General features: G+C 36.8%; 12 non-coding genes and 10 pseudogenes across 12 annotated transcripts; all 22 read left to right on the forward strand.

Moving 5' to 3' along the window:
* The first annotated feature begins 34 nt into the window (after positions 1 to 34).
* Positions 35 to 153, forward strand: LOC145650127 (5S ribosomal RNA; annotated as a pseudogene).
* Positions 154 to 941: 788 nt separating this feature from the next.
* On the forward strand, positions 942 to 1060 carry LOC145647907 (5S ribosomal RNA; annotated as a pseudogene).
* A 789-nt stretch (positions 1061 to 1849) lies between these two features.
* Positions 1850 to 1968, forward strand: LOC145646709 (5S ribosomal RNA). The gene has a single exon (XR_014116219.1). It is a non-coding gene; the product is annotated as a 5S ribosomal RNA (ribosomal RNA).
* A 789-nt stretch (positions 1969 to 2757) lies between these two features.
* On the forward strand, positions 2758 to 2876 carry LOC145647908 (5S ribosomal RNA; annotated as a pseudogene).
* A 789-nt stretch (positions 2877 to 3665) lies between these two features.
* LOC145646720 (5S ribosomal RNA) lies at positions 3666 to 3784 on the forward strand. The gene has a single exon (XR_014116220.1). It is a non-coding gene; the product is annotated as a 5S ribosomal RNA (ribosomal RNA).
* A 790-nt stretch (positions 3785 to 4574) lies between these two features.
* Positions 4575 to 4693, forward strand: LOC145649394 (5S ribosomal RNA; annotated as a pseudogene).
* Positions 4694 to 5483: 790 nt separating this feature from the next.
* On the forward strand, positions 5484 to 5602 carry LOC145650757 (5S ribosomal RNA). The gene has a single exon (XR_014116734.1). It is a non-coding gene; the product is annotated as a 5S ribosomal RNA (ribosomal RNA).
* Positions 5603 to 6391: 789 nt separating this feature from the next.
* LOC145650768 (5S ribosomal RNA) lies at positions 6392 to 6510 on the forward strand. The gene has a single exon (XR_014116735.1). It is a non-coding gene; the product is annotated as a 5S ribosomal RNA (ribosomal RNA).
* A 790-nt stretch (positions 6511 to 7300) lies between these two features.
* Positions 7301 to 7419, forward strand: LOC145646732 (5S ribosomal RNA). The gene has a single exon (XR_014116222.1). It is a non-coding gene; the product is annotated as a 5S ribosomal RNA (ribosomal RNA).
* A 788-nt stretch (positions 7420 to 8207) lies between these two features.
* On the forward strand, positions 8208 to 8326 carry LOC145646744 (5S ribosomal RNA). Its single transcript, XR_014116223.1, has one exon. It is a non-coding gene; the product is annotated as a 5S ribosomal RNA (ribosomal RNA).
* Positions 8327 to 9116: 790 nt separating this feature from the next.
* LOC145650057 (5S ribosomal RNA) lies at positions 9117 to 9235 on the forward strand (annotated as a pseudogene).
* A 1229-nt stretch (positions 9236 to 10464) lies between these two features.
* Positions 10465 to 10583, forward strand: LOC145646755 (5S ribosomal RNA). Its single transcript, XR_014116224.1, has one exon. It is a non-coding gene; the product is annotated as a 5S ribosomal RNA (ribosomal RNA).
* Positions 10584 to 11371: 788 nt separating this feature from the next.
* Positions 11372 to 11490, forward strand: LOC145646766 (5S ribosomal RNA). Its single transcript, XR_014116225.1, has one exon. It is a non-coding gene; the product is annotated as a 5S ribosomal RNA (ribosomal RNA).
* Positions 11491 to 13156: 1666 nt separating this feature from the next.
* Positions 13157 to 13275, forward strand: LOC145646777 (5S ribosomal RNA). The gene has a single exon (XR_014116226.1). It is a non-coding gene; the product is annotated as a 5S ribosomal RNA (ribosomal RNA).
* A 790-nt stretch (positions 13276 to 14065) lies between these two features.
* Positions 14066 to 14184, forward strand: LOC145650058 (5S ribosomal RNA; annotated as a pseudogene).
* A 790-nt stretch (positions 14185 to 14974) lies between these two features.
* On the forward strand, positions 14975 to 15093 carry LOC145648041 (5S ribosomal RNA; annotated as a pseudogene).
* A 790-nt stretch (positions 15094 to 15883) lies between these two features.
* On the forward strand, positions 15884 to 16002 carry LOC145650779 (5S ribosomal RNA). Its single transcript, XR_014116736.1, has one exon. It is a non-coding gene; the product is annotated as a 5S ribosomal RNA (ribosomal RNA).
* A 790-nt stretch (positions 16003 to 16792) lies between these two features.
* On the forward strand, positions 16793 to 16911 carry LOC145649139 (5S ribosomal RNA; annotated as a pseudogene).
* A 352-nt stretch (positions 16912 to 17263) lies between these two features.
* Positions 17264 to 17382, forward strand: LOC145650254 (5S ribosomal RNA; annotated as a pseudogene).
* A 1008-nt stretch (positions 17383 to 18390) lies between these two features.
* Positions 18391 to 18509, forward strand: LOC145646788 (5S ribosomal RNA). The gene has a single exon (XR_014116228.1). It is a non-coding gene; the product is annotated as a 5S ribosomal RNA (ribosomal RNA).
* Positions 18510 to 19297: 788 nt separating this feature from the next.
* Positions 19298 to 19416, forward strand: LOC145646799 (5S ribosomal RNA). The gene has a single exon (XR_014116229.1). It is a non-coding gene; the product is annotated as a 5S ribosomal RNA (ribosomal RNA).
* A 790-nt stretch (positions 19417 to 20206) lies between these two features.
* LOC145650059 (5S ribosomal RNA) lies at positions 20207 to 20325 on the forward strand (annotated as a pseudogene).
* Positions 20326 to 21072: the final 747 nt, after the last annotated feature.

The raw sequence follows: 21072 nt of genomic DNA on the forward strand, positions 1-21072 counted from the left end.
TGCTATGATCAGGCAATTTGAGTAAGTGTTTAAGGCTTACGGCCTCACCAGCTTGAGAACGTCCAATCTCATCTGACCTTGGAAGCTAAGCAAGTTTGGGCCTGGATAGTACTGAGGTGGGACCCTACCTAGGAATACCAGGTGCTGTAAGTTTTTCTTGCATCACTTTAATTTACTTTCAAGCTGACATGCTCAAATGTGAAGTGCAGTGATTAATAAAAAAACTATCTGTTAGCACCTGGGAATAGCCGATGCTGTAAGTTTTTTTTGCATCACTTTCATTTACTCTCCAACTCACATGCCTGAATGTGAAGTGCAGTGATTCATCAAAAACTATCTGTTAGCACCTTGGACTACGAGATGCTGTAAGCTTCTCTTGAATCACTTTAATTTACTGTCAAGATGACATGCTAGGATGTGAAATGCAGTGATTAATTAAAAAAACTATCTGTTAGCACCTGGGAATAGCAGATGCTGTAAGTTTTTGTTGCATCACTTTACTTTAATCTGCAACTGACAAGCTTGTATGTGAAGTGTACAGATTAAATAGAAATATTTTAGTACCAGGGAATAGCAGGTGCTGTAAGATTGTATTGCATCCCTTTAATTTATGTTCAAGCTATCATGTTCAAATTTGAAGTGCAGTGAATAATTAACTCAAACTATCTGTTAGCACCTGGGCATAGCAGATGCTGTACTTTTTTTTGCATCACTTTCATTTACTCTCCAACTCACATGCCTGAATGTGAAGTGCAGTGATTCATCAAAAAACTGTCTGTTAGTGCCTCCGTATACCAGATGTTGTAAGCTTTTATTGCATCATTTAATTTACATTCAAGATAACATTCTAGAATGTCAAGTGCAGGGATTAATAAAAAAAATTGTCAGATTGGTCTTTGATCATATTTGCTATGATTAGGCAATTTGAGTAAGTGTTTAAGGCTTACGGCCACACCAGCTTGAGAACGCCCAATCTCCTCTGACCTTGGAAGCTAAGCAAGTTTGGGCCTGGATAGTACTGAGGTGGGACTCTACCTAGGAATACCAGGTGCTGTAAGCTTTTCTTGCATCACTTTAATTTACTTTCAAGCTGACATGCTCAAATGTGAAGTGCAGTGATTAATAAAAAAAACTGTCTGTTAGCACCTGGGAATAGCAGATGCTGTAAGTTTTTTTTGCATCACTTTCATTTACTCTCCAACTCACATGCCTGAATGTGAAGTGCAGTGATTCATCAAAAACTATCTGTTAGCACCTTGGACTACGAGATGCTGTAAGCTTCTCTTGAATCACTTTAATTTACTGTCAAGATGACATGCTAGGATGTGAAATGCAGTGATTAATTAAAAAAACTATCTGTTAGCACCTGGGAATAGCAGATGCTGTAAGTTTTTGTTGCATCACTTTACTTTAATCTGCAACTGACAAGCTTGTATGTGAAGTGTACAGATTAAATAGAAATATTTTAGTACCAGGGAATAGCAGGTGCTGTAAGATTGTATTGCATCCCTTTAATTTATGTTCAAGCTATCATGTTCAAATTTGAAGTGCAGTGAATAATTAACTCAAACTATCTGTTAGCACCTGGGAATAGCAGATGCTGTACTTTTTTTTGCATCACTTTCATTTACTCTCCAACTCACATGCCTGAATGTGAAGTGCAGTGATTCATCAAAAAACTGTCTGTTAGTGCCTCCGTATAACAGATGTTGTAAGCTTTTATTGCATCATTTAATTTACATTCAAGATAACATTCTAGAATGTCAAGTGCAGGGATTAATAAAAAAAATTGTCAGATTGGTCTTTGATCATATTTGCTATGATTAGGCAATTTGAGTAAGTGTTTAAGGCTTACGGCCACACCAGCTTGAGAACGCCCAATCTCATCTGACCTTGGAAGCTAAGCAAGTTTGGGCCTGGATAGTACTGAGGTGGGACTCTACCTAGGAATACCAGGTGCTGTAAGCTTTTCTTACATCACTTTAATTTACTTTCAAGCTGACATGCTCAAATGTGAAGTGCAGTGATTAATAAAAAAAACTATCTGTTAGCACCTGGGAATAGCAGATGCTGTAAGTTTTTTTTGCATCACTTTCATTTACTCTCCAACTCACATGCCTGAATGTGAAGTGCAGTGATTCATCAAAAACTATCTGTTAGCACCTTGGACTACGAGATGCTGTAAGCTTCTCTTGAATCACTTTAATTTACTGTCAAGATGACATGCTAGGATGTGAAATGCAGTGATTAATTAAAAAAACTATCTGTTAGCACCTGGGAATAGCAGATGCTGTAAGTTTTTGTTGCATCACTTTACTTTAATCTGCAACTGACAAGCTTGTATGTGAAGTGTACAGATTAAATAGAAATATTTTAGTACCAGGGAATAGCAGGTGCTGTAAGATTGTATTGCATCCCTTTAATTTATGTTCAAGCTATCATGTTCAAATTTGAAGTGCAGTGAATAATTAACTCAAACTATCTGTTAGCACCTGGGCATAGCAGATGCTGTACTTTTTTTTGCATCACTTTCATTTACTCTCCAACTCACATGCCTGAATGTGAAGTGCAGTGATTCATCAAAAAACTGTCTGTTAGTGCCTCCGTATACCAGATGTTGTAAGCTTTTATTGCATCATTTAATTTACATTCAAGATAACATTCTAGAATGTCAAGTGCAGGGATTAATAAAAAAAATTGTCAGATTGGTCTTTGATCATATTTGCTATGATTAGGCAATTTGAGTAAGTGTTTAAGGCTTACGGCCACACCAGCTTGAGAACGCCCAATCTCCTCTGACCTTGGAAGCTAAGCAAGTTTGGGCCTGGATAGTACTGAGGTGGGACTCTACCTAGGAATACCAGGTGCTGTAAGCTTTTCTTGCATCACTTTAATTTACTTTCAAGCTGACATGCTCAAATGTGAAGTGCAGTGATTAATAAAAAAAACTGTCTGTTAGCACCTGGGAATAGCAGATGCTGTAAGTTTTTTTTGCATCACTTTCATTTACTCTCCAACTCACATGCCTGAATGTGAAGTGCAGTGATTCATCAAAAACTATCTGTTAGCACCTTGGACTACGAGATGCTGTAAGCTTCTCTTGAATCACTTTAATTTACTGTCAAGATGACATGCTAGGATGTGAAATGCAGTGATTAATTAAAAAAACTATCTGTTAGCACCTGGGAATAGCAGATGCTGTAAGTTTTTGTTGCATCACTTTACTTTAATCTGCAACTGACAAGCTTGTATGTGAAGTGTACAGATTAAATAGAAATATTTTAGTACCAGGGAATAGCAGGTGCTGTAAGATTGTATTGCATCCCTTTAATTTATGTTCAAGCTATCATGTTCAAATTTGAAGTGCAGTGAATAATTAACTCAAACTATCTGTTAGCACCTGGGAATAGCAGATGCTGTACTTTTTTTTGCATCACTTTCATTTACTCTCCAACTCACATGCCTGAATGTGAAGTGCAGTGATTCATCAAAAAACTGTCTGTTAGTGCCTCCGTATAACAGATGTTGTAAGCTTTTATTGCATCATTTAATTTACATTCAAGATAACATTCTAGAATGTCAAGTGCAGGGATTAATAAAAAAAATTGTCAGATTGGTCTTTGATCATATTTGCTATGATTAGGCAATTTGAGTAAGTGTTTAAGGCTTACGGCCACACCAGCTTGAGAACGCCCAATCTCATCTGACCTTGGAAGCTAAGCAAGTTTGGGCCTGGATAGTACTGAGGTGGGACTCTACCTAGGAATACCAGGTGCTGTAAGCTTTTCTTACATCACTTTAATTTACTTTCAAGCTGACATGCTCAAATGTGAAGTGCAGTGATTAATAAAAAAAACTATCTGTTAGCACCTGGGAATAGCAGATGCTGTAAGTTTTTTTTGCATCACTTTCATTTACTCTCCAACTCACATGCCTGAATGTGAAGTGCAGTGATTCATCAAAAACTATCTGTTAGCACCTTGGACTACGAGATGCTGTAAGCTTCTCTTGAATCACTTTAATTTACTGTCAAGATGACATGCTAGGATGTGAAATGCAGTGATTAATTAAAAAAACTATCTGTTAGCACCTGGGAATAGCAGATGCTGTAAGTTTTTGTTGCATCACTTTACTTTAATCTGCAACTGACAAGCTTGTATGTGAAGTGTACAGATTAAATAGAAATATTTTAGTACCAGGGAATAGCAGGTGCTGTAAGATTGTATTGCATCCCTTTAATTTATGTTCAAGCTATCATGTTCAAATTTGAAGTGCAGTGAATAATTAACTCAAACTATCTGTTAGCACCTGGGAATAGCAGATGCTGTACGTTTTTTTTGCATCACTTTCATTTACTCTCCAACTCACATGCCTGAATGTGAAGTGCAGTGATTTATCAAAAAACTGTCTGTTAGTGCCTCCGTATACCAGATGTTGTAAGCTTTTATTGCATCATTTAATTTACATTCAAGATAACATTCTAGAATGTCAAGTGCAGGGATTAATAAAAAAAATTGTCAGATTGGTCTTTGATCATATTTGCTATGATTAGGAAATTTGAGAAAGAGTTTAAGGCTTATGGCCACACCAGCTTGAGAACGCCCAATCTCATCTGACCTTGGAAACTAAGCAAGTTTGGGCCTGGATAGTACTGAGGTGGGACCCTACCTAGGAATACCAGGTGCTGTAAGCTTTTCTTGCATCACTTTAATTTACTTTCAAGCTGACATGCTCAAATGTGAAGTGCAGTGCTTAATAAAAAAAACTATCTGTTAGCACCTGGGAATAGCAGATGCTGTAAGTTTTTTTGGCATCACTTTCATTTACTCTCCAACTCACATGCCTGAATGTGAAGTGCAGTGATTCATCAAAAACTATCTGTTAGCACCTTGGACTACGAGATGCTGTAAGCTTCTCTTGAATCACTTTAATTTACTGTCAAGATGACATGCTAGGATGTGAAATGCAGTGATTAATTAAAAAAACTATCTGTTAGCACCTGGGAATAGCAGATGCTGTAAGTTTTTGTTGCATCACTTTACTTTAATCTGCAACTGACAAGCTTGTATGTGAAGTGTACAGATTAAATAGAAATATTTTAGTACCAGGGAATAGCAGGTGCTGTAAGATTGTATTGCATCCCTTTAATTTATGTTCAAGCTATCATGTTCAAATTTGAAGTGCAGTGAATAATTAACTCAAACTATCTGTTAGCACCTGGGAATAGCAGATGCTGTACGTTTTTTTTGCATCACTTTCATTTACTCTCCAACTCACATGCCTGAATGTGAAGTGCAGTGATTCATCAAAAAACTGTCTGTTAGTGCCTCCGTATACCAGATGTTGTAAGCTTTTATTGCATCATTTAATTTACATTCAAGATAACATTCTAGAATGTCAAGTGCAGGGATTAATAAAAAAAATTGTCAGATTGGTCTTTGATCATATTTGCTATGATTAGGCAATTTGAGTAAGTGTTTAAGGCTTACGGCCACACCAGCTTGAGAACGCCCAATCTCATCTGACCTTGGAAGCTAAGCAAGTTTGGGCCTGGATAGTACTGAGGTGGGACCCTACCTAGGAATACCAGGTGCTGTAAGCTTTTCTTGCATCACTTTAATTTACTTTCAAGCTGACATGCTCAAATGTGAAGTGCAGTGATTAATAAAAAAAACTATCTGAAAGCACCTGGGAATAGCCGATGCTGTAAGTTTTTTTTGCATCACTTTCATTTACTCTCCAACTCACATGCCTGAATGTGAAGTGCTTTGATTCATCAAAAACTATCTGTTAGCACCTTGGACTACGAGATGCTGTAAGCTTCTCTTGAATCACTTTAATTTACTGTCAAGATGACATGCTAGGATGTGAAATGCAGTGATTAATTAAAAAAACTATCTGTTAGCACCTGGGAATAGCAGATGCTGTAAGTTTTTGTTGCATCACTTTACTTTAATCTGCAACTGACAAGCTTGTATGTGAAGTGTACAGATTAAATAGAAATATTTTAGTACCAGGGAATAGCAGGTGCTGTAAGATTGTATTGCATCCCTTTAATTTATGTTCAAGCTATCATGTTCAAATTTGAAGTGCAGTGAATAATTAACTCAAACTATCTGTTAGCACCTGGGAATAGCAGATGCTGTACTTTTTTTTGCATCACTTTCATTTACTCTCCAACTCACATGCCTGAATGTGAAGTGCAGTGATTCATCAAAAAACTGTCTGTTAGTGCCTCCGTATACCAGATGTTGTAAGCTTTTATTGCATCATTTAATTTACATTCAAGATAACATTCTAGAATGTCAAGTGCAGGGATTAATAAAAAAAATTGTCAGATTGGTCTTGGATCATATTTGCTATGATTAGGCAATTTGAGTAAGTGTTTAAGGCTTACGGCCACACCAGCTTGAGAACGCCCAATCTCATCTGACCTTGGAAGCTAAGCAAGTTTGGGCCTGGATAGTACTGAGGTGGGACCCTACCTAGGAATACCAGGTGCTGTAAGCTTTTCTTGCATCACTTTAATTTACTTTCAAGCTGACATGCTCAAATGTGAAGTGCAGTGATTAATAAAAAAACTATCTGTTAGCACCTGGGAATAGCCGATGCTGTAAGTTTTTTTTGCATCACTTTCATTTACTCTCCAACTCACATGCCTGAATGTGAAGTGCAGTGATTCATCAAAAACTATCTGTTAGCACCTTGGACTACGAGATGCTGTAAGCTTCTCTTGAATCACTTTAATTTACTGTCAAGATGACATGCTAGGATGTGAAATGCAGTGATTAATTAAAAAAACTATCTGTTAGCACCTGGGAATAGCAGATGCTGTAAGTTTTTGTTGCATCACTTTACTTTAATCTGCAACTGACAAGCTTGTATGTGAAGTGTACAGATTAAATAGAAATATTTTAGTACCAGGGAATAGCAGGTGCTGTAAGATTGTATTGCATCCCTTTAATTTATGTTCAAGCTATCATGTTCAAATTTGAAGTGCAGTGAATAATTAACTTAAACTATCTGTTAGCACCTGGGAATAGCAGATGCTGTACGTTTTTTTTTGCATCACTTTCATTTACTCTCCAACTCACATGCCTGAATGTGAAGTGCAGTGATTCATCAAAAAACTGTCTGTTAGTGCCTCCGTATACCAGATGTTGTAAGCTTTTATTGCATCATTTAATTTACATTCAAGATAACATTCTAGAATGTCAAGTGCAGGGATTAATAAAAAAAATTGTCAGATTGGTCTTTGATCATATTTGCTATGATTAGGCAATTTGAGTAAGTGTTTAAGGCTTACGGCCACACCAGCTTGAGAACGCCCAATCTCATCTGACCTTGGAAGCTAAGCAAGTTTGGGCCTGGATAGTACTGAGGTGGGACTCTACCTAGGAATACCAGGTGCTGTAAGCTTTTCTTGCATCACTTTAATTTACTTTCAAGCTGACATGCTCAAATGTGAAGTGCAGTGATTAATAAAAAAAACTATCTGTTAGCACCTGGGAATAGCCGATGCTGTAAGTTTTTTTTGCATCACTTTCATTTACTCTCCAACTCACATGCCTGAATGTGAAGTGCAGTGATTCATCAAAAACTATCTGTTAGCACCTTGGACTACGAGATGCTGTAAGCTTCTCTTGAATCACTTTAATTTACTGTCAAGATGACATGCTAGGATGTGAAATGCAGTGATTAATTAAAAAAACTATCTGTTAGCACCTGGGAATAGCAGATGCTGTAAGTTTTTGTTGCATCACTTTACTTTAATCTGCAACTGACAAGCTTGTATGTGAAGTGTACAGATTAAATAGAAATATTTTAGTACCAGGGAATAGCAGGTGCTGTAAGATTGTATTGCATCCCTTTAATTTATGTTCAAGCTATCATGTTCAAATTTGAAGTGCAGTGAATAATTAACTCAAACTATCTGTTAGCACCTGGGAATAGCAGATGCTGTACTTTTTTTTGCATCACTTTCATTTACTCTCCAACTCACATGCCTGAATGTGAAGTGCAGTGATTCATCAAAAAACTGTCTGTTAGTGCCTCCGTATACCAGATGTTGTAAGCTTTTATTGCATCATTTAATTTACATTCAAGATAACATTCTAGAATGTCAAGTGCAGGGATTAATAAAAAAATTGTCAGATTGGTCTTTGATCATATTTGCTATGATTAGGCAATTTGAGTAAGTGTTTAAGGCTTACGGCCACACCAGCTTGAGAACGCCCAATCTCATCTGACCTTGGAAGCTAAGCAAGTTTGGGCCTGGATAGTACTGAGGTGGGACTCTACCTAGGAATACCAGGTGCTGTAAGCTTTTCTTGCATCACTTTAATTTACTTTCAAGCTGACATGCTCAAATGTGAAGTGCAGTGATTAATAAAAAAAACTGTCTGTTAGCACCTGGGAATAGCAGATGCTGTAAGTTTTTTTTGCATCACTTTCATTTACTCTCCAACTCACATGCCTGAATGTGAAGTGCAGTGATTCATCAAAAACTATCTGTTAGCACCTTGGACTACGAGATGCTGTAAGGTTCTCTTGAATCACTTTAATTTACTGTCAAGATGACATGCTAGGATGTGAAATGCAGTGATTAATTAAAAAAACTATCTGTTAGCACCTGGGAATAGCAGATGCTGTAAGTTTTTGTTGCATCACTTTACTTTAATCTGCAACTGACAAGCTTGTATGTGAAGTGTACAGATTAAATAGAAATATTTTAGTACCAGGGAATAGCAGGTGCTGTAAGATTGTATTGCATCCCTTTAATTTATGTTCAAGCTATCATGTTCAAATTTGAAGTGCAGTGAATAATTAACTCAAACTATCTGTTAGCACCTGGGAATAGCAGATGCTGTACGTTTTTTTTGCATCACTTTCATTTACTCTCCAACTCACATGCCTGAATGTGAAGTGCAGTGATTCATCAAAAAACTGTCTGTTAGTGCCTCCGTATACCAGATGTTGTAAGCTTTTATTGCATCATTTAATTTACATTCAAGATAACATTCTAGAATGTCAAGTGCAGGGATTAATAAAAAAAATTGTCAGATTGGTCTTTGATCATATTTGCTATGATTAGGAAATTTGAGTAAGTATTTAAGGCTTACGGCCACACCAGCTTGAGAACGCCCATTCTCATCTGACCTTGGAAGCTAAGCAAGTTTGGGCCTGGATAGTATTGAGGTGGGACCCTACCTAGGAATACCAGGTGCTGTAAGCTTTTCTTGCATCACTTTAATTTACTTTCAAGCTGACATGCTCAAATGTGAAGTGCAATGATTAATAAAAAAAACTATCTGTTAACACCTGGGAATAGCAGATGCTGTAAGTTTTTTTTGCATCACTTTCAATTACTCTCCAACTCACATGCCTGAATGTGAAGTGCAGTGATTCATCAAAAACTATCTGTTAGCACCTTGGACTATGAGATGCTGTAAGCTTCTCTTGAATCACTTTAATTTACTGTCAAGATGACATGCTAGGATGTGAAATGCAGTGATTAATTAAAAAAAACTATCTGTTAGCACCTGGGAATAGAAGATGCTGTAAGTTTTTCTTGCATCACTTTACTTTAATCTGCAACTGACAAGCTTGTATGTGAAGTGTACAGATTAAATAGAAATATTTTAGTACCAGGGAATAGCAGGTGCTGTAAGATTGTATTGCATCCCTTTAATTTATGTTCAAGCTATCATGTTCAAATTTGAAGTGCAGTGAATAATTAACTCAAACTATCTGTTAGCACCTGGGAATAGCAGATGCTGTAAGTTTTTTTTGCATCACTTTCATTTACTCTCCAACTCACATGCCTGAATGTGAAGTGCAGTGATTCATCAAAAACTACCTGTTAGCACCTTGGACTACGAGATGCTGTAAGCTTCCCTTGAATCACTTTAATTTACTGTCAAGATGACATGCTAGGATGTGAAATGCAGTGATTAATTAAAAAAACTATCTGTTAGCACCTGGGAATGGCAGATGCTGTAAGTTTTTGTTGCATCACTTTACTTTAATCTGCAACTGACAAGCTTGTATGTGAAGTGTACAGATTAAATAGAAATATTTTAGTACCAGGGAATATCAGGTGCTGTAAGATTGTATTGCATCCCTTTAATTTATGTTCAAGCTATCATGTTCAAATTTGAAGTGTAGTGAATAATTAACTCAAACTATCTGTTAGCACCTGGGAATAGCAGATGTTGTACGTTTTTTTTGCATCACTTTCATTTACTCTCCAACTCACATGCCTGAATGTGAAGTGCAGTGATTCATCAAAAAACTGTCTGTTAGTGCCTCCGTATACCAGATGTTGTAAGCTTTTATTGCATCATTTAATTTACATTCAAGATAACATTCTAGAATGTCAAGTGCAGGGATTAATAAAAAAAATTGTCAGATTGGTCTTTGATCATATTTGCTATGATTAGGCAATTTGAGTAAGTGTTTAAGGCTTACGGCCACACCAGCTTGAGAACGCCCAATCTCATCTGACCTTGGAAGCTAAGCAAGTTTGGGCCTGGATAGTACTGAGGTGGGACTCTACCTAGGAATACCAGGTGCTGTAAGCTTTTCTTGCATCACTTTAATTTACTTTCAAGCTGACATGCTCAAATGTGAAGTGCAGTGATTAATAAAAAAAACTATCTGTTAGCACCTGGGAATAGCCGATGCTGTAAGTTTTTTTTGCATCACTTTCATTTACTCTCCAACTCACATGCCTGAATGTGAAGTGCAGTGATTCATCAAAAACTATCTGTTAGCACCTTGGACTACGAGATGCTGTAAGCTTCTCTTGAATCACTTTAATTTACTGTCAAGATGACATGCTAGGATGTGAAATGCAGTGATTAATTAAAAAAACTATCTGTTAGCACCTGGGAATAGCAGATGCTGTAAGTTTTTGTTGCATCACTTTACTTTAATCTGCAACTGACAAGCTTGTATGTGAAGTGTACAGATTAAATAGAAATATTTTAGTACCAGGGAATAGCAGGTGCTGTAAGATTGTATTGCATCCCTTTAATTTATGTTCAAGCTATCATGTTCAAATTTGAAGTGCAGTGAATAATTAACTCAAACTATCTGTTAGCACCTGGGAATAGCAGATGCTGTACTTTTTTTTGCATCACTTTCATTTACTCTCCAACTCACATGCCTGAATGTGAAGTGCAGTGATTCATCAAAAAACTGTCTGTTAGTGCCTCCGTATACCAGATGTTGTAAGCTTTTATTGCATCATTTAATTTACATTCAAGATAACATTCTAGAATGTCAAGTGCAGGGATTAATAAAAAAATTGTCAGATTGGTCTTTGATCATATTTGCTATGATTAGGCAATTTGAGTAAGTGTTTAAGGCTTACGGCCACACCAGCTTGAGAACGCCCAATCTCATCTGACCTTGGAAGCTAAGCAAGTTTGGGCCTGGATAGTACTGAGGTGGGACTCTACCTAGGAATACCAGGTGCTGTAAGCTTTTCTTGCATCACTTTAATTTACTTTCAAGCTGACATGCTCAAATGTGAAGTGCAGTGATTAATAAAAAAAACTGTCTGTTAGCACCTGGGAATAGCAGATGCTGTAAGTTTTTTTTGCATCACTTTCATTTACTCTCCAACTCACATGCCTGAATGTGAAGTGCAGTGATTCATCAAAAACTATCTGTTAGCACCTTGGACTACGAGATGCTGTAAGGTTCTCTTGAATCACTTTAATTTACTGTCAAGATGACATGCTAGGATGTGAAATGCAGTGATTAATTAAAAAAACTATCTGTTAGCACCTGGGAATAGCAGATGCTGTAAGTTTTTGTTGCATCACTTTACTTTAATCTGCAACTGACAAGCTTGTATGTGAAGTGTACAGATTAAATAGAAATATTTTAGTACCAGGGAATAGCAGGTGCTGTAAGATTGTATTGCATCCCTTTAATTTATGTTCAAGCTATCATGTTCAAATTTGAAGTGCAGTGAATAATTAACTCAAACTATCTGTTAGCACCTGGGAATAGCAGATGCTGTACGTTTTTTTTGCATCACTTTCATTTACTCTCCAACTCACATGCCTGAATGTGAAGTGCAGTGATTCATCAAAAACTATCTGTTAGCACCTTGGACTACGAGATGCTGTAAGGTTCTCTTGAATCACTTTAATTTACTGTCAAGATGACATGCTAGGATGTGAAATGCAGTGATTAATTAAAAAAACTATCTGTTAGCACCTGGGAATAGCAGATGCTGTAAGTTTTTCTTGCATCACTTTACTTTAATCTGCAACTGACAAGCTTGTATGTGAAGTGTACAGATTAAATAGAAATATTTTAGTACCAGGGAATAGCAGGTGCTGTAAGATTGTATTGCATCCCTTTAATTTATGTTCAAGCTATCATGTTCAAATTTGAAGTGCAGTGAATAATTAACTCAAACTATCTGTTAGCACCTGGGAATAGCAGATGCTGTAAGTTTTTTTTGCATCACTTTCATTTACTCTCCAACTCACATGCCTGAATGTGAAGTGCAGTGATTCATCAAAAACTACCTGTTAGCACCTTGGACTACGAGATGCTGTAAGCTTCCCTTGAATCACTTTAATTTACTGTCAAGATGACATGCTAGGATGTGAAATGCAGTGATTAATTAAAAAAACTATCTGTTAGCACCTGGGAATGGCAGATGCTGTAAGTTTTTGTTGCATCACTTTACTTTAATCTGCAACTGACAAGCTTGTATGTGAAGTGTACAGATTAAATAGAAATATTTTAGTACCAGGGAATATCAGGTGCTGTAAGATTGTATTGCATCCCTTTAATTTATGTTCAAGCTATCATGTTCAAATTTGAAGTGTAGTGAATAATTAACTCAAACTATCTGTTAGCACCTGGGAATAGCAGATGTTGTACGTTTTTTTTGCATCACTTTCATTTACTCTCCAACTCACATGCCTGAATGTGAAGTGCAGTGATTCATCAAAAAACTGTCTGTTAGTGCCTCCGTATACCAGATGTTGTAAGCTTTTATTGCATCATTTAATTTACATTCAAGATAACATTCTAGAATGTCAAGTGCAGGGATTAATAAAAAAAATTGTCAGATTGGTCTTTGATCATATTTGCTATGATTAGGCAATTTGAGTAAGTGTTTAAGGCTTACGGCCACACCAGCTTGAGAACGCCCAATCTCATCTGACCTTGGAAGCTAAGCAAGTTTGGGCCTGGATAGTACTGAGGTGGGACTCTACCTAGGAATACCAGGTGCTGTAAGCTTTTCTTGCATCACTTTAATTTACTTTCAAGCTGACATGCTCAAATGTGAAGTGCAGTGATTAATAAAAAAAACTATCTGTTAGCACCTGGGAATAGCCGATGCTGTAAGTTTTTTTTGCATCACTTTCATTTACTCTCCAACTCACATGCCTGAATGTGAAGTGCAGTGATTCATCAAAAACTATCTGTTAGCACCTTGGACTACGAGATGCTGTAAGGTTCTCTTGAATCACTTTAATTTACTGTCAAGATGACATGCTAGGATGTGAAATGCAGTGATTAATTAAAAAAACTATCTGTTAGCACCTGGGAATAGCAGATGCTGTAAGTTTTTGTTGCATCACTTTACTTTAATCTGCAACTGACAAGCTTGTATGTGAAGTGTACAGATTAAATAGAAATATTTTAGTACCAGGGAATAGCAGGTGCTGTAAGATTGTATTGCATCCCTTTAATTTATGTTCAAGCTATCATGTTCAAATTTGAAGTGCAGTGAATAATTAACTCAAACTATCTGTTAGCACCTGGGAATAGCAGATGCTGTACGTTTTTTTTGCATCACTTTCATTTACTCTCCAACTCACATGCCTGAATGTGAAGTGCAGTGATTCATCAAAAAACTGTCTGTTAGTGCCTCCGTATACCAGATGTTGTAAGCTTTTATTGCATCATTTAATTTACATTCAAGATAACATTCTAGAATGTCAAGTGCAGGGATTAATAAAAAAAATTGTCAGATTGGTCTTTGATCATATTTGCTATGATTAGGAAATTTGAGTAAGTATTTAAGGCTTACGGCCACACCAGCTTGAGAACGCCCATTCTCATCTGACCTTGGAAGCTAAGCAAGTTTGGGCCTGGATAGTATTGAGGTGGGACCCTACCTAGGAATACCAGGTGCTGTAAGCTTTTCTTGCATCACTTTAATTTACTTTCAAGCTGACATGCTCAAATGTGAAGTGCAGTGATTAATAAAAAAAACTGTCTGTTAGCACCTGGGAATAGCAGATGCTGTAAGTTTTTTTTGCATCACTTTCATTTACTCTCCAACTCACATGCCTGAATGTGAAGTGCAGTGATTCATCAAAAACTATCTGTTAGCACCTTGGACTACGAGATGCTGTAAGCTTCTCTTGAATCACTTTAATTTACTGTCAAGATGACATGCTAGGATGTGAAATGCAGTGATTAATTAAAAAAACTATCTGTTAGCACCTGGGAATAGCAGATGCTGTAAGTTTTTGTTGCATCACTTTACTTTAATCTGCAACTGACAAGCTTGTATGTGAAGTGTACAGATTAAATAGAAATATTTTAGTACCAGGGAATAGCAGGTGCTGTAAGATTGTATTGCATCCCTTTAATTTATGTTCAAGCTATCTTGTTCAAATTTGAAGTGCAGTGAATAATTAACTCAAACTATCTGTTAGCACCTGGGAATAGCAGATGCTGTACGTTTTTTTTGCATCACTTTCATTTACTCTCCAACTCACATGCCTGAATGTGAAGTGCAGTGATTCATCAAAAAACTGTCTGTTAGTGCCTCCGTATACCAGATGTTGTAAGCTTTTATTGCATCATTTAATTTACATTCAAGATAACATTCTAGAATGTCAAGTGCAGGGATTAATAAAAAAAATTGTCAGATTGGTCTTTGATCATATTTGCTATGATTAGGAAATTTGAGTAAGTGTTTAAGGCTTACGGCCACACCAGCTTGAGAACGCCCAATCTCATCTGACCTTGGAAGCTAAGCAAGTTTGGGCCTGGATAGTATTGAGGTGGGACCCTACCTAGGAATACCAGGTGCTGTAAGCTTTTCTTGCATCACTTTAATTTACTTTCAAGCTGACATGCTCAAATGTGAAGTGCAGTGATTAATAAAAAAATCTATCTGTTAGCACCTGGGAATAGCCGATGCTGTAAGTTTTTTTTGCATCACTTTCATTTACTCTCCAACTCACATGCCTGAATGTGAAGTGCAGTGATTCATCAAAAACTATCTGTTAGCACCTTGGACTACGAGATGCTGTAAGCTTCTCTTGAATCACTTTAATTTACTGTCAAGATGACATGCTAGGATGTGAAATGCAGTGATTAATTAAAAAAACTATGTGTTAGCACCTGGGAATAGCAGATGCTGTAAGTTTTTGTTGCATCACTTTACTTTAATCTGTAACTGACAAGCTTGTATGTGAAGTGTACAGATTAAATAGAAATATTTTAGTACCAGGGAATAGCAGGTGCTGTAAGATTGTATTGCATCCCTTTAATTTATGTTCAAGCTATCATGTTCAAATTTGAAGTGCAGTGAATAATTAACTCAAACTATCTGTTAGCACCTGGGAATAGCAGATGCTGTAAGTTTTTTTTGCATCACTTTCATTTACTCTCCAACTCACATGCCTGAATGTGAAGTGCAGTGATTCATCAAAAAACTGTCTGTTAGTGCCTCCATATACCAGATGTTGTAAGCTTTTATTGCATCATTTCATTTACATTCAAGATAACATTCTAGAATGTCAAGTGCAGGGATTAATAAAAAAAATTGTCAGATTGGTCTTTGATCATATTTGCTATGATTAGGCAATTTGAGTAAGTGTTTAAGGCTTACGGCCACACCAGCTTGAGAACGCCCAATCTCATCTGACCTTGGAAGCTAAGCAAGTTTGGGCCTGGATAGTACTGAGGTGGGACCCTACCTAGGAATACCAGGTGCTGTAAGCTTTTCTTGCATCACTTTAATTTACTTTCAAGCTGACATGCTCAAATGTGAAGTGCAGTGATTAATAAAAAAAACTATCTGTTAGCACCTGGGAATAGCCGATGCTGTAAGTTTTTTTTGCATCACTTTCATTTACTCTCCAACTCACATGCCTGAATGTGAAGTGCAGTGATTCATCAAAAACTATCTGTTAGCACCTGGGACTACGAGATGCTGTAAGCTTCTCTTGAATCACTTTAATTTACTGTCAAGATGACATGCTAGGATGTGAAATGCAGTGATTAATTAAAAAAACTATCTGTTAGCACCTGGGAATAGCAGATGCTGTAAGTTTTTGTTGCATCACTTTACTTTAATCTGCAACTGACAAGCTTGTATGTGAAGTGTACAGATTAAATAGAAATATTTTAGTACCAGGGAATAGCAGGTGCTGTAAGATTGTATTGCATCCCTTTAATTTATGTTCAAGCTATCATGTTCAAATTTGAAGTGCAGTGAATAATTAACTCAAACTATCTGTTAGCACCTGGGAATAGCAGATGCTGTAAGTTTTTTTTGCATCACTTTCATTTACTCTCCAACTCACATGCCTGAATGTGAAGTGCAGTGATTCATCAAAAAACTGTCTGTTAGTGCCTCCGTATACCAGATGTTGTAAGCTTTTATTGCATCATTTAATTTACATTCAAGATAACATTCTAGAATGTCAAGTGCAGGGATTAATAAAAAAAATTGTCAGATTGGTCTTTGATCATATTTGCTATGATTAGGCAATTTGAGTAAGTGTTTTAGGCTTACGGCCACACCAGCTTGAGAACGCCCAATCTCATCTGACCTTGGAAGCTAAGCAAGTTTGGGCCTGGATAGTACTGAGGTGGGACCCTACCTAGGAATACCAGGTGCTTTAAGCTTTTCTTGCATCACTTTAATTTACTTTCAAGCTGACATGCTCAAATGTGAAGTGCAGTGATTAATAAAAAAAACTATCTGTTAGCACCTGGGAATAGCCGATGCTGTAAGTTTTTTTTGCATCACTTTCATTTACTCTCCAACTCACATGCCTGAATGTGAAGTGCAGTGATTCATCAAAAAACTGTCTGTTAGTGCCTCCGTATACCAGATGTTGTAAGCTTTTATTGCATCATTTAATTTACATTCAAGATAACATTCTAGAATGTCAATTGCAGGGATTAATAAAAAAAATTGTCAGATTGGTCTTTGATCATATTTGCTATGATTAGGCAAATTGAGTAAGCGTTTAAGGCTTACGGCCACACCAGCTTGAGAATGCCCAATCTCATCTGACCTTGGAAGCTCAGCAAGTTTGGGCCTGGATAGTACTGAAGTGGGACCCTACCTAGGAATACCAGGTGCTGTAAGCTTTTCTTGCATCACTTTAATTTACTTTCAAGCTGACATGCTCAAATGTGAAGTGCAGTGATTAATAAAAAAAACTATCTGTTAGCACCTGGGAATAGCAGATGCTGTAAGTTTTTGTTGCATCACTTTACTTTAATCTGCAACTGACAAGCTTGTATGTGAAGTGTACAGATTAAATAGAAATATTTTAGTACCAGGGAATAGCAGGTGCTGTAAGATTGTATTGCATCCCTATAATTTATGTTCAAGCTATCATGTTCAAATTTGAAGTGCAGTGAATAATTAACTCAAACTATCTGTTAGCACCTGGGAATAGCAGATGCTGTAAGTTTTTTTTGCATCACTTTCATTTACTCTCCAACTCACATGCCTGAATGTGAAGTGCAGTGATTCATCAAAAACTATCTGTTAGCACCTTGGACTACGAGATGCTGTAAGCTTCCCTTGAATCACTTTAATTTACTGTCAAGATGACATGCTAGGATGTGAAATGCAGTGATTAATTAAAAAAACTATCTGTTAGCACCTGGGAATGGCAGATGCTGTAAGTTTTTGTTGCATCACTTTACTTTAATCTGCAACTGACAAGCTTGTATGTGAAGTGTACAGATTAAATAGAAATATTTTAGTACCAGGGAATATCAGGTGCTGTAAGATTGTATTGCATCCCTTTAATTTATGTTCAAGCTATCATGTTCAAATTTGAAGTGTAGTGAATAATTAACTCAAACTATCTGTTAGCACCTGGGAATAGCAGATGTTGTACGTTTTTTTTGCATCACTTTCATTTACTCTCCAACTCACATGCCTGAATGTGAAGTGCAGTGATTCATCAAAAAACTGTCTGTTAGTGCCTCCGTATACCAGATGTTGTAAGCTTTTATTGCATCATTTAATTTACATTCAAGATAACATTCTAGAATGTCAAGTGCAGGGATTAATAAAAAAAATTGTCAGATTGGTCTTTGATCATATTTGCTATGATTAGGCAATTTGAGTAAGTGTTTAAGGCTTACGGCCACACCAGCTTGAGAACGCCCAATCTCATCTGACCTTGGAAGCTAAGCAAGTTTGGGCCTGGATAGTACTGAGGTGGGACTCTACCTAGGAATACCAGGTGCTGTAAGCTTTTCTTGCATCACTTTAATTTACTTTCAAGCTGACATGCTCAAATGTGAAGTGCAGTGATTAATAAAAAAAACTATCTGTTAGCACCTGGGAATAGCCGATGCTGTAAGTTTTTTTTGCATCACTTTCATTTACTCTCCAACTCACATGCCTGAATGTGAAGTGCAGTGATTCATCAAAAACTATCTGTTAGCACCTTGGACTACGAGATGCTGTAAGCTTCTCTTGAATCACTTTAATTTACTGTCAAGATGACATGCTAGGATGTGAAATGCAGTGATTAATTAAAAAAACTATCTGTTAGCACCTGGGAATAGCAGATGCTGTAAGTTTTTGTTGCATCACTTTACTTTAATCTGCAACTGACAAGCTTGTATGTGAAGTGTACAGATTAAATAGAAATATTTTAGTACCAGGGAATAGCAGGTGCTGTAAGATTGTATTGCATCCCTTTAATTTATGTTCAAGCTATCATGTTCAAATTTGAAGTGCAGTGAATAATTAACTCAAACTATCTGTTAGCACCTGGGAATAGCAGATGCTGTACTTTTTTTTGCATCACTTTCATTTACTCTCCAACTCACATGCCTGAATGTGAAGTGCAGTGATTCATCAAAAAACTGTCTGTTAGTGCCTCCGTATACCAGATGTTGTAAGCTTTTATTGCATCATTTAATTTACATTCAAGATAACATTCTAGAATGTCAAGTGCAGGGATTAATAAAAAAATTGTCAGATTGGTCTTTGATCATATTTGCTATGATTAGGCAATTTGAGTAAGTGTTTAAGGCTTACGGCCACACCAGCTTGAGAACGCCCAATCTCATCTGACCTTGGAAGCTAAGCAAGTTTGGGCCTGGATAGTACTGAGGTGGGACTCTACCTAGGAATACCAGGTGCTGTAAGCTTTTCTTGCATCACTTTAATTTACTTTCAAGCTGACATGCTCAAATGTGAAGTGCAGTGATTAATAAAAAAAACTGTCTGTTAGCACCTGGGAATAGCAGATGCTGTAAGTTTTTTTTGCATCACTTTCATTTACTCTCCAACTCACATGCCTGAATGTGAAGTGCAGTGATTCATCAAAAACTATCTGTTAGCACCTTGGACTACGAGATGCTGTAAGGTTCTCTTGAATCACTTTAATTTACTGTCAAGATGACATGCTAGGATGTGAAATGCAGTGATTAATTAAAAAAACTATCTGTTAGCACCTGGGAATAGCAGATGCTGTAAGTTTTTGTTGCATCACTTTACTTTAATCTGCAACTGACAAGCTTGTATGTGAAGTGTACAGATTAAATAGAAATATTTTAGTACCAGGGAATAGCAGGTGCTGTAAGATTGTATTGCATCCCTTTAATTTATGTTCAAGCTATCATGTTCAAATTTGAAGTGCAGTGAATAATTAACTCAAACTATCTGTTAGCACCTGGGAATAGCAGATGCTGTACGTTTTTTTTGCATCACTTTCATTTACTCTCCAACTCACATGCCTGAATGTGAAGTGCAGTGATTCATCAAAAAACTGTCTGTTAGTGCCTCCGTATACCAGATGTTGTAAGCTTTTATTGCATCATTTAATTTACATTCAAGATAACATTCTAGAATGTCAAGTGCAGGGATTAATAAAAAAAATTGTCAGATTGGTCTTTGATCATATTTGCTATGATTAGGAAATTTGAGTAAGTATTTAAGGCTTACGGCCACACCAGCTTGAGAACGCCCATTCTCATCTGACCTTGGAAGCTAAGCAAGTTTGGGCCTGGATAGTATTGAGGTGGGACCCTACCTAGGAATACCAGGTGCTGTAAGCTTTTCTTGCATCACTTTAATTTACTTTCAAGCTGACATGCTCAAATGTGAAGTGCAGTGATTAATAAAAAAAACTGTCTGTTAGCACCTGGGAATAGCAGATGCTGTAAGTTTTTTTTGCATCACTTTCATTTACTCTCCAACTCACATGCCTGAATGTGAAGTGCAGTGATTCATCAAAAACTATCTGTTAGCACCTTGGACTACGAGATGCTGTAAGCTTCTCTTGAATCACTTTAATTTACTGTCAAGATGACATGCTAGGATGTGAAATGCAGTGATTAATTAAAAAAACTATCTGTTAGCACCTGGGAATAGCAGATGCTGTAAGTTTTTGTTGCATCACTTTACTTTAATCTGCAACTGACAAGCTTGTATGTGAAGTGTACAGATTAAATAGAAATATTTTAGTACCAGGGAATAGCAGGTGCTGTAAGATTGTATTGCATCCCTTTAATTTATGTTCAAGCTATCTTGTTCAAATTTGAAGTGCAGTGAATAATTAACTCAAACTATCTGTTAGCACCTGGGAATAGCAGATGCTGTACGTTTTTTTTGCATCACTTTCATTTACTCTCCAACTCACATGCCTGAATGTGAAGTGCAGTGATTCATCAAAAAACTGTCTGTTAGTGCCTCCGTATACCAGATGTTGTAAGCTTTTATTGCATCATTTAATTTACATTCAAGATAACATTCTAGAATGTCAAGTGCAGGGATTAATAAAAAAAATTGTCAGATTGGTCTTT

This window comes from Electrophorus electricus, chromosome 13 (genome assembly GCF_041902795.1).
Source record: "Electrophorus electricus isolate QZ-2024a chromosome 13, ASM4190279v1, whole genome shotgun sequence".
Classification (NCBI taxonomy): domain Eukaryota; kingdom Metazoa; phylum Chordata; class Actinopteri; order Gymnotiformes; family Gymnotidae; genus Electrophorus; species Electrophorus electricus.